This window comes from Aegilops tauschii, chromosome 2 (assembly GCF_002575655.3).
Source record: "Aegilops tauschii subsp. strangulata cultivar AL8/78 chromosome 2, Aet v6.0, whole genome shotgun sequence".
NCBI classification, from domain to species: domain Eukaryota; kingdom Viridiplantae; phylum Streptophyta; class Magnoliopsida; order Poales; family Poaceae; genus Aegilops; species Aegilops tauschii.
The window spans coordinates 159,826,056-159,842,147 of NC_053036.3; positions in this window are offsets into that span (position 1 = coordinate 159,826,056).

The window sequence follows — 16,092 nt, forward strand, 5'->3', positions numbered from 1 at the left end:
TGGGATTCTAATAGCATCTCCAATAGATGATGTAAAATGGATGTAAAATTAACATCACCAAAAACCACCTGACTACAGCAGATGAGGTAAAAACTGTTGACTCTGAACTTAATTGTCCAAACTAAAATTTACTGTGGAATCTGAATGCTACTGTCGAAACTGAACGCAATGGTAGCAGAGAGGCACTTGACATATAGTTTAGGGAGGGCCTGCAGTTCATCTTCAACCTGCACCCCCCTGAGCCGCCAGCCACCACCGGCCGAACCGCCGGCCCCAGCGCCGCCTCGCCGCCCCGAAACAACTCGCCACCGCCGCCCTGGCCAGCCCTCTAGGCCCCCCGCCCCCCACCCTGAACCCTAAGATAGATAGTGGGGTACCTCTCCGGCGAGCCCCCGTCCCAGCTGCGGGTGGTTCTTCCTTAACTCTGGCGAGCCCCCCAACCCCTGAAAATTGACTGACCCAAAAGTCGATTCAGTCGACTGAAGTGTGGCTTAATCGGAGCAGAGCAGCAGCAGCAGCAGCTGGGCGAGCGAGCGATCGAGCGAGAGCCGGAGCAGCAGCAGCAGCGCGAGTCTGCGAGTGAGAGCAGCAGCAGCAGCAGATCCGGCTGGTATGGATGCCGCCGCCGAAGGGGCCTCGCACTGGGGGAGAGCCGCCGTGGAGATGTCGCCCGCGGCGCCGACTTCAAGGTAGCCGCTCCATGGGGGTGCGGGATGGAGTACCGTCGGCGCCGGGAGGTCGAGTTAAGGAGAAGGTGCGATGCGATGAGTGTACAACCTCTTTGGTGGCGCCGAGTAGACCTCGGCTTCGTCCGAGGAGTCGGTGAGGATGTTGCGGTTCCGGTGGAGCAGGTTAAGGCGACGCTGTGGGGATGGAGCAGCCGCGATAGACGAGGCGATCGTTGGAGCAGCTCCTTGGAGGTGGAGGACGGGGCGGCTGAACCGGCGGGACGGCGAGATGGATGACGGATCCTCATCCGGGGAGGTGGACGAGGGACGTCGAGCTGTTGCGGTGGACGACGTCGTCGGGGAAGAGGCTCCGGCTGGGCAGTGATGACGTGGCGGACGGAAGAGGGTGGGGTTTCGCGGCTGGAGCTGAGAGGTTATGGCAGCCTGGGATTTCGAATGGCGAAAAGGGGCGATGGGAGGGGGTGAAGCATGACTTAGGGACGCGCTTGTCCAAAATGTAGGGTGTTACAAAAGTACCCCCACCGATTTGAACTAGCGGCCCTTTCGGCTCAGGGTTAGAAGGGGGATTTCGCGTGTCGGGATTTGGCAGCTGTAGGGAGTTTCGCGCGCGTTGTAATTTCGGGATAGCAAGGCGCGGGTTGTGAAGGCGCCAGTTTTGGGAGCACGATATCTGAATTTTCGGGATATAACAAGACGCGGGTTGAATTTTAGGGACAAGCCTAACGTGTAGTAATATTGTACTTGTACATACCAAATCAATTCGCACTTCCCTCAACCAAAAAGAAAACAAAAAAAGTAAAACTATTCACACCACACAAAGAGAGAGTCTTGCCCCGTTTTACTATACAAATGCTATTCAAAGCTACTTCCTCCTTCCATCTATATAGGGCCTAATGCGTTTTTCGATGCTAACTTTGACCAAATATTAGAGCAATGATATATGACATGCAACTTACACAAAGCACACCGTTAAATTCGTCTGTGAAAGGTTCTTTCAATGATATAATTTTCACATTGTGCATGTCATGTACTATTAATCTTGTCAATAGTCAAAGGCGGTCTTAAAAATCTCATTATGCCCTATACAGATGGAAGGAGGGAGTATGAATCCATGTTATGTCCGATTAAATTTTTTCGCTTGCTGTATAATGCATGTAACCTACTCATACCAACATTTTAGTGCATTCCAAATGTCTATACTACTGCTGGAATTCGAACTAAATTTGAATTCGTTTCTCTATTTCAATAAGAATCTACAATCATGATTGTTGCCAACTTCAACCATCATAGTTTCCTTGCTATCCGCCAGATATAAATCGGACGGCCTGTAATGCAGGATGGCAGGCACACCATCATCAACAACTCCGTTTTTTATAAGAGTAGAGATAAAATATATTAAATGTAGTATAACATGTTCATAACCACACCATGTGTATCACCATTATATATATTCACACATGCGTCGGTTTGAAACACTATGATAAATTCTTCAAATATCCGAATTCGCTTTTTATAATGAAGTATATATGATCTCTATTCGTCTTTTACACCCACACAACCCTCTTATCTTTGTAGCTAGCGCTAACTTTTCTTGTGCATGCACACGCCCGCATCCCTCTCACCCTCCCTCGGCATTCTCTAGCTCCTTCACGCAAATTCGTCTTTTCACTTTAGGTCGTTCACCCACGGTGTGTGTAGGCCCCCCAGCTCCTTCTTTATGGCACACATCGATCGATATGCCTCTCTAGCCAGGTGTGCCTAGCACAAACACAAGCTTCCCCTCTTCTCTTGTCACCGTCCATGCCTCACTCCCACCACTCTTTTCATCGTTCTCGTACTCGCACACTCCTCCCCCCTCGATATAGTATGCCTCTCGTACCACCTCCTACATGCATCCCTCTCTCTCTATCCTTCTCCTCGTGCCTCATTTGCTTCTAACACACACATGCATGTATACCGATCGATCTCCCAACATATACCTAGATCGACTTTAACTACCCCCCCCATCGGTCGACGTACCTCACAAGTTATGTCTCTCCTTTCTCTAACAAAGGGCGATTGATCTTCCTATGTAGTTGCGTCTACTTACCATAGCCACATCGTCCCCCCTCATCATTCGTGCATGCCTCCTGACCCGTCTCTCACACGCAAGTGCACAGACAACAAGCAGCCATCTCCTCTCTTATTGATATTGCGGGCGTGCCCCCCGTTTGTCTAGCAAGCCTATCCCACCATTTGTTAGAAGCAACTCCACTACCACCCCCTCCAACACTCTAGCTCTGTCTCTCTCCCAACCTTATTCTTCTCCTGCACATATGCATGGATGCCGATCGATCTCCCTTAATACATGAGGCAGATCGATCTCCTTAATACATGAGGTAGGCCTCTCTCCTCCTCCACACATATACCAGCCATTGTACCTCTATAGTTAATTGGGCCTCCCTCTTCCCCCACCACACACCGATAGTCGAGCGCTGCAGGTAGGTATCCATGCCACAGAGACAAACTGCACATGTCCCATCTCACGTTCCAGTAGGCCAGCCACTCTATATCTTTGACGTGGGCACACACAAATTCGATGGCACTCTTTATCGATCGCGCGCGCACACACACACATCATCCTTCTCTTCGATTCTATGGACACCTCAAGCCGATGATACCTCCACTCTCTTCTCGTGGATCGCCCCCTCTATATATATGTTATATCCAGGACTCTATTTCACACACATTGCATATGTTACATTTTTTTATTGACCCCCCCCCCAAAAAAACTCTCAAGAACCCACACACTATATCTCTCTAGGTTTGTATCTCTCTCACACAACCCCACGTAGGTGGTGTACGTATACAAGAAGAGAATAGGTGCACCGTGCACGTACTCACGCTTCGTGCCCAGCCACACCCGCACGGGTACACGGTGGAGCTCATTTTTTTACGAAATGGCAGCCCACGTGCTAATTTGAACACCTGTAGCAGTTGTTTACCTAGGGAGGTCGTGTACCACGCGTGCACGAAACAAAGTTCGACTTGACGCGTTGCCGCGTTATTTTTAAATAAAGTTATAGCGCTCAATGGCACGTACACAGAATATAGAACAATTTTTATGGAGAAAAAGGTAGTCCGCTCACTATATACAATGGAGCCTGCCTGCCTGGTTTGTCGCTCTTCAGAGTATCTCACACAAGGCTGCGGTGGCCTCTCTCTCTCTCACCGTTGGTCACTGATCCGGCCGCATCCCGTCCGCCGGGGGAAAGGGAGTGCGGTGGCCTCTCTCTCTCACCGTTGGTCACTGATCCGGCCGCATCTCGTCCGCCGGGGGAAAGGGAGTGCGGTGGCCTCTCTCTCTCTCACCGTTGGTCACTGATCCGGCCGCATCCCGTCCCCCGGGGGAAAGGGAGGAAGTGCATCGTTTCTCCGTTTGACGGCGCCGAGGCAGCACGTCCCGATCTGCGGTACACGTCGTTCTCTCTGACCAAGCTCCGGTGCGGCAGGGCCTACGCCACCTGCTCGCAGATTCCGCCCGCCGCCGCTCACCTAGTTACATCCCGATGACCTCCAGATATCCCCTCCGGCCTTGCTCCACTGCCCGTCTTCCCACGTCGCTGCATGTGGATCTTCCATAGTTCTTTGCCCAAAACGTAGCTCGTCCGGCGTACTTTACATATTGCATTCTCGTCCTCACACTGTTTTAGACAAACACAACCGTGTTGTTATCTTCCCTTAGGACAAGGAATATGCTTTTTTTTGTCGTCGCATGTGTCATCAACTGTTATTGGCCAGTAATTGTTTCCTTTCTACTCGTTGCTATTGCGACCTTTTGGTGAACTGCACAAATCACTTTTTTCTTAAGAGTGTTTTGTGCAGTTGTACTAAAATGTCACACGGGCAACGTCTCTACATTTCAGTGCGACTGCACAAAGGGAGATTGGTTTTGCTCTATCCTCCTCATCCAACTCCGAGCCTAATCTTCTCCAACTAGTTAGTCTTAAGAGAGACTGCAAAGGTGACCGGCTTCTATTTCTGTGTTTATTGTTTCATCAGCAGTCCTCTATTATCGTAATCACACTTAATATCTTTGGAACAGGGACGCTCAGCTCTATTTTAATGGAACTGCACAAAATGATCGGAATGTTGCATGCTCCAGACAACTACTTTTTTCCCAACATGCCTTGTTGATTTAGACAGAGCTGGGGGGACGTTGCTGCCAATGAAAGCATGGATCAATTTTAATTTAACACCTTCTCACAGCTCTGTCTTCAGTTGTGATGTAATTATTAGCTCTGGTCTGCTAATAATTGACATGCATTAGCAAGGAAGTTAGTTTTTTATTGTTTCCGAAAGAGCATCGATGGCAAGACACGCGAAACAAAAGCTGAAAGCTCACACCATTGTACAATTTCATGTCACTGGAAAATTATTTGTATAGTACGTCAATTATGTAAACAAATGATGGAAGCTTGATAGCATTTCCAGAAGCCTCTTCATCATCCGGGTCCATGTGCCATGCACAAAATTATACTCCTTCGTTCCTAAATATTTGTCTTTTTACAAATTTCAAACGGGCATATTTTAGAGTGTAGATTCACTCATTTTGCTTCGTATGTGTACTCCCTCCGTTCCTAAATATTATATTCGTCTTTCTAGAGATTTCAACAAGTGACTACATACGGAGCAAAATGAGTGAATCTACACTCTAAAATATGTCTATATACATCCGTATGTGCTAGTCCATTTGAAATCTCTAAAAAGACAAATATTTGAGTAGTCACTCGTTGAAATCTCTAGAAAGACAAATACTCCGGAGTATATTTAAGAACCGAGGGGGTAGTGCACAACCGCATGGGAGACTCAGCCCGGTCGTTGCGCCACATTAATAGTGAGTAATGAGCAGTCAAATCATAAGCCCCACCTTTCCCACTGTAAGTTGCTCTGAAGAAGCAACCATCAATACGTTCTTCTTTGAATCCGCTCATACTACTCCATCCGTCACTGTTTATACAGCGGTCTTCAGAAAAAAGAAAAAATCTGTGGGACCAAGGCGACTAGCGATCGGCCTGAAAAATAGCATTGGTAGTTATAGCACGGCGTCTATTACTAGAGGGAATAATGCGTACACACATGCACGCAGTGCTTCCACCCCGGGTACACACATGCATGCACTTACTCCACTCCGTAGTAGTACAGTACATGGAGAGAAAATTGTGGACTTGATTGCGGTTACCACGCCCTAATTAATTGAGCATTAAACCAAACGCGTCTAAAGTCTCTCTAGTGGTGGAAATGCATTGAGAGAAATGCATCATAATGAAGCGCGCCCTGTAAACTGTGACGGAGGGAGGAGTAGTATGAAGGTGCAAAACCAAGTACGCGTATGGCCAGTCGGTCAACGCACCTCCTCTTGGCATATCACTGACATGTGGGACAGGAGTGTGAGCAAACCGATCTTAATTGACGGCAAAGAGCCAACCCGCCGTTCCTTGAGAGAGACGTGGAGCGAGAACACATAGACGGGCTCGCACGGAGGCCAAGATATATTCGAGCATGGTTGGTTGATCGATATCATTCATTACATGTTGGGCTGCCGTTTTCCGCCCTTCTCCGGAATAAACGTGTACTTTATCAGAGATAAAAAAATAAGAGTACAGACGCTCCACCATGCGGTTCTAGTAGTAGTACTACTCGTACTACTGCGCTTGGCTCTTCGCCTCTTCGTGAAGTCGAACAATGATGGTACTCCGCATGTTGGGTACTACAGTGTATGCCTCTGATAATCTGACACCGAATGGACTGATGCATGTCCACCGAGGGTAGGTTGCATTAGTCAAAAGGCGTAAGCGAGCTTCACCTTGTCCTGCAAGCTTCTTCTCGTTCTGCGAGTTGACGGGACACACCAAAAAGTAGTGCTAGTCCATACTCCCTCCTTTCTGGTTAATATGGCTTAATCTTTTTTGCGGGTAAATGAGAGAGCTTTATTCATATATAAGCATTCTTAGGACGATCAGCCAAGACACTGGTCACTAGGAAGCGAGGTACCCCGCAAGAAAAGAAGTAGGAAGCGAGGTGTTTCATCAAGCCAGCTCTCGGCCACATTCAAAGTGCAGCAAGCACGGTTCGCACGAAGATGCGCCGCAAGGTTTGCTGGCCTGTTTACTTTGCGCTTGGTTGTTCGCCTATTCGGGAAGTCGAACAATAATAGCACTAGTAGTATAGTGTATGCTTCTGGCAATCTGACACCGAATTAACTGTTGCACGTCCACCGCCTGAGCGAGGGAGAGCTTGCATTAGTCAAAAGTTTCTCCTTGTCCTGCGAGCCACTGCGCGCAAGCTTCTCCCGTCCTGCAACCTTCTCCTCGTTCGGCAAGTTGACAGGACACAACAAAGTAATGCTAGTCCATACTGCCTCCTCTCCAGTTAATATTGTCTTAATTTCAAATGAGATAAATACACTGTCTGTCACTGTATATTTGTAAAAATACGGTCAGTGGACTTCATAACACGCTCATTGCACTCAATATATATATTTTCCCCGGTGTTTATACGGTCACTAGCTCACCCTGACTGAGTATGTGTGTGCATGCACGTGTAGGTTGAGCACTTCAGCGTGACCGTGTGTGTTCCGTCGTGTGCTCGGACATGCATGCATTAGGGTGTCGCGCGCGTTTTTGCGTCCATGCGTACGTGTGACTGTTGCATACACGTAGGGGGAGTACGTGTAGGGGCCACTAAGGAGCAGTCAAATCACACAGTAAGTTAGTCGGAAGAAGCAACAATCATTTCACTCTTGAATGACACGTACGCAATATAAAATGGTTGATATGGAGAGAAAAAGAAAACCACTATATATACACTAGCAGGAGCCTAAGCTACAAGCCTGCTTGCTTAGGTTGCTCTCTTCACAAGCATAGAACGACGGGCCTGATCCCGCAGCTGGGGGAAGGGAACAATGTTCTGCGTAGATGCGGTCGACTTCGGCGAGGGAGAAAACCCACAGTCGGTGCGTCCCAATTGGGGGTCACCGCGGTATGGGCCGATGCCGCGTCCCAACCGCCCTTCTAGCTACAGCCCGACGTCCCAGGTAGTCCATCTTCCTTTTGGAGCCGGCTTGCTCCACTGCCGTAGCTCCATCTCCATGTCGATCTTTCTCTGCTTCTACCGGCTTCTACTTGTGATGAGTTTATGTCTCATGAACTAGTGCCAGTACTATTATTCTAATCACACTTCTTCAATATCTTTGCCATCAGGGATGCTCAGGTCGATTTTAGTGGAACTGCACAAAAGCATCGTATGATCCGAGGGTGCCAGCCGTCTTTCCTTCGACAGGTTCTACCTGGCCAGGAAATTAAATCATGTTTAGGGTTTAGGGTTTAAGTCGTAGTGACCCCATCAGTAGTTTTTCTTTCGTACACGCTCTCACAACTTTATCCTTTAATTGTGAAGTAAATATTGGCTATGATCTGTGAATCATTGAGATGCATCATCATGCGTGTTAGTTTTCCTTTGTATTTGATGGAATGTTTTAACGGGGCAACCTTGGAATAGGAATGAAAATGGAGTGGAAAGTTTCCGTTTTTCTGGAGAAAAAATGGAAACGGAGAAAAACCAACGTTTCATTTCATTGGATCGTGCCATCGAGCAAAACCAACGTTTAAATCACGTCTGTCGTGTTCGTGTCTCACCCTCCTCCACGGCTCGACCCCACATGGTCGCTCGGCATGCCACTCACCGCAAACCGAGTATATGATAACTTTCCCGCCTGCTTGTCGATGGATCGCGCCATGGAGTACTAGCACTACTGGAAGAGATTGAGGAGTTGGGGGAGGACAGCTAGCTGTAGCACGGACTCCCAAGAACTTTTTACATGCATGTTGTGGCCGGCTATTGCGACCTTTGAACGCGAAGCAGCCGCATGCACCCGGAAGCGGCGCAGGCGACGCTCTCTTGGCCGGCGCGGCGCTTCAATGCCGGTGCCAGTGAGAGGTCGCGTCCGCTCTGGCCGGGCATGAATGCGGCACTGACTGTTTCGGGCGGGAAGCACGTGCGGGTGATGAAGAGGGTTCGGGTTGGTCAGGACCGGCCGTGGCAGCGGTCCGGACGTGCGCAAACAAGAGATGATGTACGTTAATATTGCTACGTATATAATTAACAACGTAAATAATGTGCCAGTTGGACAAATATGATTGGAGATGGAGATGGAAATGGAATTTTACGTAAACACGGATATGCATGTCTATGTCTATGTGTGTGTGCGCGACGACTCTCGTGACCTGGAAGCGGGGGCGTGTTTTTGATCGAGTTTTCTTTCTTGGTACGTTAGAAAAATTGTCCGCCAGTTTTCGTTTCTTTTTTCCGGGAACGCGCGTATTCTTTGACTGAAGTCAAACTTTGTAATACTCTCAAACCTTTCCGATAGTTGAAATTAAAATTCTTTATTTGTACACACTCTCACACGTTTCCGATAATTTGGCGCATTTGTGGTTGTTCACTTAAGGGAGGGTAGTGTACCACACGTGAAGGACAGGAAGTGCGACCAGGACGCGTGGGCGTGGATCGTTAGTTCATCGGAAGTAGTACTAGTTTTCTTCACTGTACATTAAATAAAGAGTTCCGTTTCGTACTTACACAATTTAAAACGATTGTTATGGAGAGAATAAGAAAACCACTCCACTATATATTAGTCGTATACACGAGAGTACTATATGGACGCAGCTTCATTGACTTAGTGCACCTGCCTTTGAATTTATGACAGGTGGGCCCAAAATGTGGCTGGCTCACCTGTCATACAGCCAAAAGCAGGTGCAGTGAAGGCACCGGAGCTCAGTCCGTACTACAGTAGTATATATATAAACGGGAGCCTCAGCGCTTGTTCACTAGGGTTTGCACTCTCCACACGCTCGTCGCACTACATATATGTTACACGCTGGAGGCTCAGCGTTCATTTGCTAGGGTTTGCTATATTCACAGTCTCTCACCCTCTCTTCACCAGATCTAAACAAGACTACATTGGCCTCTTGTCTCTCTCCCCCCCCCTCACAGCTGGTGAAGGAGGCGTCCGTATCCCGTCGCACCGGGAAGGGAAGGAGGTGCAGCATTCACTCTATCGCCTTCGGCGAGGGAGGCAATCCACTGCCGGCTGCGCTGTTCTCTTTCACCCAGCGCCTGTGCGGGAGGGCCACCGACCCCTTCTTCCTCGCTGTCGTACGTAGTGTGGGCGGATCCGGCCTCCCGCCACACGCCTTGCCACATCCCGACAACCCTAAGGTATAAGTTTCTTTTAAACCATCGTTGCTCTAGCTGCATGTGGATCTTTTTCGATCTGTAGTCAAATCTAGGTCTTGGTTCAAAGAGGAAAGAAGGGTGCGGTGGGCTGGAGCAAGAATCTAGGATGTGGTTAAATGAGGAAAGGAGGGGCGGAAAGTAGTATAGATTGGCTATCCAGCCGCTTTGTAGGTCGAAAAGGGAAAAAGGGGGTAACCCAATACACACATCTGTAAGGAACCGATCTCTTTGTTGAAAAGGGAAAGAAACTGGGGGGCCGGGTAGTTTGTGCAAGACTAGATTTGCTGCCCTCACATAGGAAGAAGGTTCAAAGAGAACAAATATGGGACCAACGCATATATGCTGCTTGGCTACATACTCTGCATCACCCATCTATACGTGTGGACGCACATGGTGCTGCATGTCCCATATAGCTATTTTGTTGTTGTTAATCTAAGAATGCCGCCGGAAAATTGAAGCAATGCCACTGTTAAAAGTAAATTACATTTTTTAATGAATGTTGTTTCAAGAGAATGTCTCTGTTAATATGAATCAATGCAACCGTTTTAGAAATGCTACTGTCCTACTTTGTTTCCCATCCAAGATAAGTTAGATGCTTCTTTCTGTCACCGTTTGTTTCATCCTCCTTTATCGGCAAGTAATTGTTTCCTTTTTTGCCTTTGTTAAAACAGGGCTATCGATTCAACTTGTTGCTATTGCGACATTTTGCTTCGCTACTCGAAACACTTATGTTTTAAGAGTGTTTTGTGCAGTTCAACTTGAATGTCACACCGGTGACTTTGCTTAATTTTGGTGGAACTGCACAAAAGGAGATCGAGATTCATATTTTACCTTTGTCGGTCTCATGAAAGGTCAGTACATGCCTTCATCCACATGATTGTGCAGTGTGCTTTGAGATGTTGTGGTACTTGTATTGGTACTGTTTTAAATAAATGTTGAATTGAAGCTATTATATTGCTGTCTTTTCCCATTAAGTAGTGAACAAAAATGGGACCAACCCAGACATGATGCTTGTTGCTTTGTTACAACAAACTCTGCATCACCCCCTTTATAAGTAGATGGAAGCACATACTGTTGTTGCGCCCACTCTCCCCTGGAACTGTTTATGCTTTTCGTTAATCTAATGCCGCAGGTAAAATTAAGCAATGCCACTCTCAGAATTAATTAACTACTGAATCTTAGTTCAAAACTGCAACACTTGTTAGGAATGGTACTATCCTGCTTTGTAGTTCTTTCTACATGTTTAACCAAGGTATTGTTAAGATAATGTCTCTGTTAAAATGAATCAGTTGCATTGTTTTAGGAATGGTACTTTTCTGCTTTGTCGTTCTTTATACATGTTGAAACAAGGTATTGTTAAGATAATGTCTCAGTCAATATGAATGAATCACACTGATGGAGAATTGCTACTCTCCTGCTTTGTTTCCCATTAAGATAAAGTAGATCAGTAGATGCTTTTCTTCTGGGAGTACAAGTCATCAACCGTTATTTTTCAGTAATTGTTTCCCTTATATCTATTGTTGCTTACAGGGATATCAAAATTAAAGCTCGGTTTTATTCCGACTTTGATTTTAGTTGAACTGCACAAAAGGAGCCAATGTGTCCAAGGCAAACTGCTGCATTACTAGGTCCAGTTGGTCGTTCCACTTTGCAGAAAGAAGCAGTCACTATTTGCGCTACATTACAGAAGGAATGACCGAGAAGCTTTACAGAGTATTATTAGACACCAGTGACATGACTAGTCTGCAGAGACCATTGGCAATTTAACAACACGTGGAGTGCCCTGGGCAAAAAGTGCCCAAACAAGTACAAGAAGCTACGACAGGACTCCGCGATCATAGGCATTACATACTTTGAATGGGAAAAGCTTGTCAAAGTTTAATCATTGATGTTAGCAAGAAGACGTTAGTTTAATATATTGGAATTGGAAAACCTTGTCAAAATTTTCTCATTGATGTTAGCCAGAAGACATGCATTTGATATTTTTGAGTGGGACGCCCTTGCTGTGAGCAGCGTCGAGTGTTTTTTCCTATTCCTGTGTTCAGTTTAGAAGTAAATAGTTACTCTGCTGAGATATTCTTGTGTTAAGAGTTTGTTCTGAATATTGTCTATGTAATGACAGGCCTTGTGTTTGATTGCAAAGTTGAGCTTGGAATGTTGTGGCATGCGGCATCACGAGCTGTTCACCGTGCCTCCTGAGAATAATACTTCGTATTGTTTTGCATGTCGATCTAATGCCAATGATTTGCTTGTTAAGAAGATCATCCTCTTCTGTTGTTTCCGTGCTTAAGAAGTTCATCGTCTGATGTTTCATTCATAGCCTATACGACAAGTCGGGTAGGTTAGACGTGAAACCATATGATCTTCCGACCAACTCATGATATTAGGCCGTGATTGGATTGTCGTTTTCCAACCAAAACCGCTTGTAAAACTGACGCTTGTAAATTAAAGCAGATGGTCTCGGGCGAAGGCGCTTGGTTGGTCGATTTCGACTAGTAAAATATTGGAAGTACTTCACACACGATAAAAACACTGAACGACACTCGGACGATTGCTAATCCAGCCGTTAGCTGCTGTTTCAGCCTTGCCCATGGATGGCATGATACGCACGTTGTGCATGTATAGTCTGGTAATGTCGTCCATATAGCAGTGCTCGTAAAATATACACTGGTCTCTCAAATTACACGCGTAACCCGCCGGTTTTACTTACAGACCTCGGGCCCTCGGTTTCATTACGCCTGTATTTTACGCGTTGTTTCCGATGACGAGTAAATTACACTTGTATGTTAATACAGGTTTGAAATAAACCAGAGCTCCCAAGCACGGCCTTACCGTTTCATGCCGTCTCAGTTTCTCGAAGGTGCTCATAGGTGTCCGATGATCCTGGCTTCCTGAATGAGCAGCGGGCGCTGTATCAGACCATTCATAGGGCCCGCGAGGCCCTCTCCGTTGTCCTTCGAGTTGTTGCGCTCACCGTGGCGCCGAGCATTGTTAACATCGTCAACGAACATGAGGATTCAGGAGATGACTTTATTTTGACTGGATGACACTAGGGACCCACTAGGGCCATAGCCGTACGTACGCAAGTGCCTCCTTATTATGTACAACTATATTATTATTTTTTGCTTTATCCTGGTTTTCCTGACATCACGGTCCCACACCATTGTCAACCTATGTAGTCAATATAAACGAGAGAATTGCACAAGGTGCGGCCGACAGCTAGGACCAAGCAGCTCGAGCAGTATTTGTGTTTTTGAGGCGTGAGCACTGCAGAGTTTTTCTTGGCGATGATTTCGTTGTTGTTCAGAGGAGAGCCGGGTATTAACTGGGCGGGCTGTGGCCCGTCTAGCCCAGACCAGATATCCAGCCCAGATAATAATTTTTTCAAGATGAAAATGGCTAGCCCAGCTATACGTCTTTTTGAGGAATACCCAGGCAAGGTTAACTTGTTATTCTCCGCCCCGCTGGGCTGCAAATCTTTCCTAGGAGGGATGCATTAGGCTTAACAGGAAAATGGGCTTTAAAAATAATAAATGGGATGTAATTATAAAAACTGGGCAGCAACTTAAAAAAATGCACCAAACACGAAATTAGTTTATAAAATATTATTTATGGATTTTGAAAATCTTAAATTTTCATTGTTGCACGTGCAATGTTTCGTTGGATTTTTACGTAATACAAATTTATATTTAATCTGACTAGAAATTTCGGGATAAAAATATTTCGGATCCCATCAAAATGTGGGAAATTTTATTGAATTCTGTCTTTAACGGTTGGTTGAAATTATTAATCGTTGTCCTAGCTAGAAAATGGGTTGTACTTTTAACAAACTATAAATGGGCTGTTGTAAATTCCATTAGAATTCAAAAATGGGCTGTAAATTCTTACAAAACGCAAATGGGCTATAAATTCTCTGCCACACACTTGTGGGCCTACTAAGTGACGCGTCCCCTAAAAAAATAAGTTGACGCGTATGCAAGGCTTTGTCAACTTATTATAGTCAACACACGGTTCTAGCAGCAGTGGCCGTTGGATGTCTATCCAACGGATGTCGTGCTTCTTCTTCAATCTCGGATATTCTTAGCTTCGGCCGCCCAAAAAATGATTCCTCCCCCTGACATCTGGGGTGCACCGTTTCGGAGGCTGACCTGTGGGCCTACTAAGTTGGAGCGTACCAAGGGCTTTGTCAACTTAGTCAATATAAACGATTCTAACTTCAGTTACCGTACGATGTCCATCCAACGGCCGTAGTGCTTCTTCAACCTCTGGTCTTCTTGGTCCAGCCGCCCAAAGCAGCGCCAGTCGTGCCGCCTGCTCCTGCCTCCCGTGGCCGGCTGTGCTGCCGCGGAGGCCTCACCGCCCCATACTACTCCCACCGCTGGCCAGGCCATCCCTCCACTCACCCACACCCCTTGTTATTCTACGGCGACGGCAGCCTCACACCGCAGCCGAACCAGTGAACCCTCGTACTCCTCTCCGCGCGGGCTTCCACTGCTGCGTCTTCCCCGGCTCCGCGTCGTCCCCTTCCTAGGCCTCGCCGTCGTCCACCGCCCTGGTGCTCTCGGTGCGGCGTGGTCAACGTGGTCAACGACCGACTTCCATCGGAAGAGTACTGTACGTGGAGAGGCTGACAGCTGGGTCCACGGCGGCCGCAAGGAAGTGCCTCCTTATTACGCGCAAAATAATTATTCCTCCACCTGACAGCGGGGACCCACCGGACGGGCCACCAGTATTTTGCGAAAAAATCGTTTCTCCCTGACTGCTGGGACCCACCGGAAGGGCCACCGTATTTCGCGAAAAAAATGTTCCCCCCGCTGTCAGCTCGGACCCACCGGAAGTGCATCCTTATTACGCACAAAAAAATGAATACTCCCCCAGCTAGCTGGGACCCACCTTGGTGGGAGGCTGACTTGTGGGCCTACTAAGTTGACGGGGACGAAGGGCTTTGTCAACTTAGTCAATATGAACGATTCTAGCTCCAGTGACCGTATGATGTCCATCCAACGGTTGTAGTGCTTCTTCAACCTCTGGTCTTCTTGCTCCAGCCGCCCAAAGCAGCGCCGGTCGTGCCGCATGCTCCTGCCTCCCGTGGCCGGCTGTGCTGCCGCAGAGGCCTCACCGCCCCCTACTATTCCCACCGCTGGCCAGGCCCTGCGGCGACGGCAGGCTCACACCGCAGCCGATCCAGTGAACCCTCGTACTCCTCTCCGCGCGGTCTTCCACTACCGCGTCTTCCCCGGCTTCGCGTCGTCCCCTTCCTAGGCCTCGCCGTCGTCCACCGCCGTGGTGCTCTCCGCGCGGCGTGGTCAACGTGGTCAAGGAACGACTTCCATCGGAAGAGTACTGTACGTGGAGAGGCTGACAGCTGGGTCCACGGCCACAGCCCAGTTTTTTTGTGATTTGCCAAGTAAGTCGCTTTGTCAGGCCTGTTGGGCTGCAAATCTTTCAAGACGAGGAGAGCTTTCATTCGGCTGGCCGAGAAAATGGCCCATCAGTAATGAGAAATGGGCTGTACATTTTTAAAACACATAAAACCGGCAATTAGTTTCAAATAATTTTTTTCATTTCAAGATTTTAAATTACATTAATTTTTATGCGTGGAGAATTTGTTGGATTTTATATTGATATACATTTATTTTTAAAATCAGTTTGAATGTGAGTCGAAATTTCGGGATTAAAAACAGTTCGGACCGCACCGAAATATGCAAAATTTCGTATAATTTTTTAACCGTGGCCACAATATGGGCTGTAATGCTAACAAAAAGAATATGGGCTCCATAAAAACCTTAAGAATTAGCAAATGAGCTGTAGATTATTCGAAATAATGGCAGATGGGCTGTATGCTGTTTTCCACATATTTGAGGCTTTCCTAAAAAAAGGTTGACGCACAAGCACTGACTGTTGGATGTCCATCCAACGGCCGTCGTGCTTCTTCAATCTCTGCTCTTCCTGCTCCAGCCGCTCAAACAAGCGCCGGCGGGATTGCCTGCTCCCTCCTCCCCGCGGCCGGCTATGCTGCCGCGCAGGCCTCACCGCCCCACCGTACTCCCATCGCTGGCCTAGCCATCCCTCTACTCACCCACACCTGCTGTTATTCTCCGGCGACGGCAGATGAACCAGTAAACCC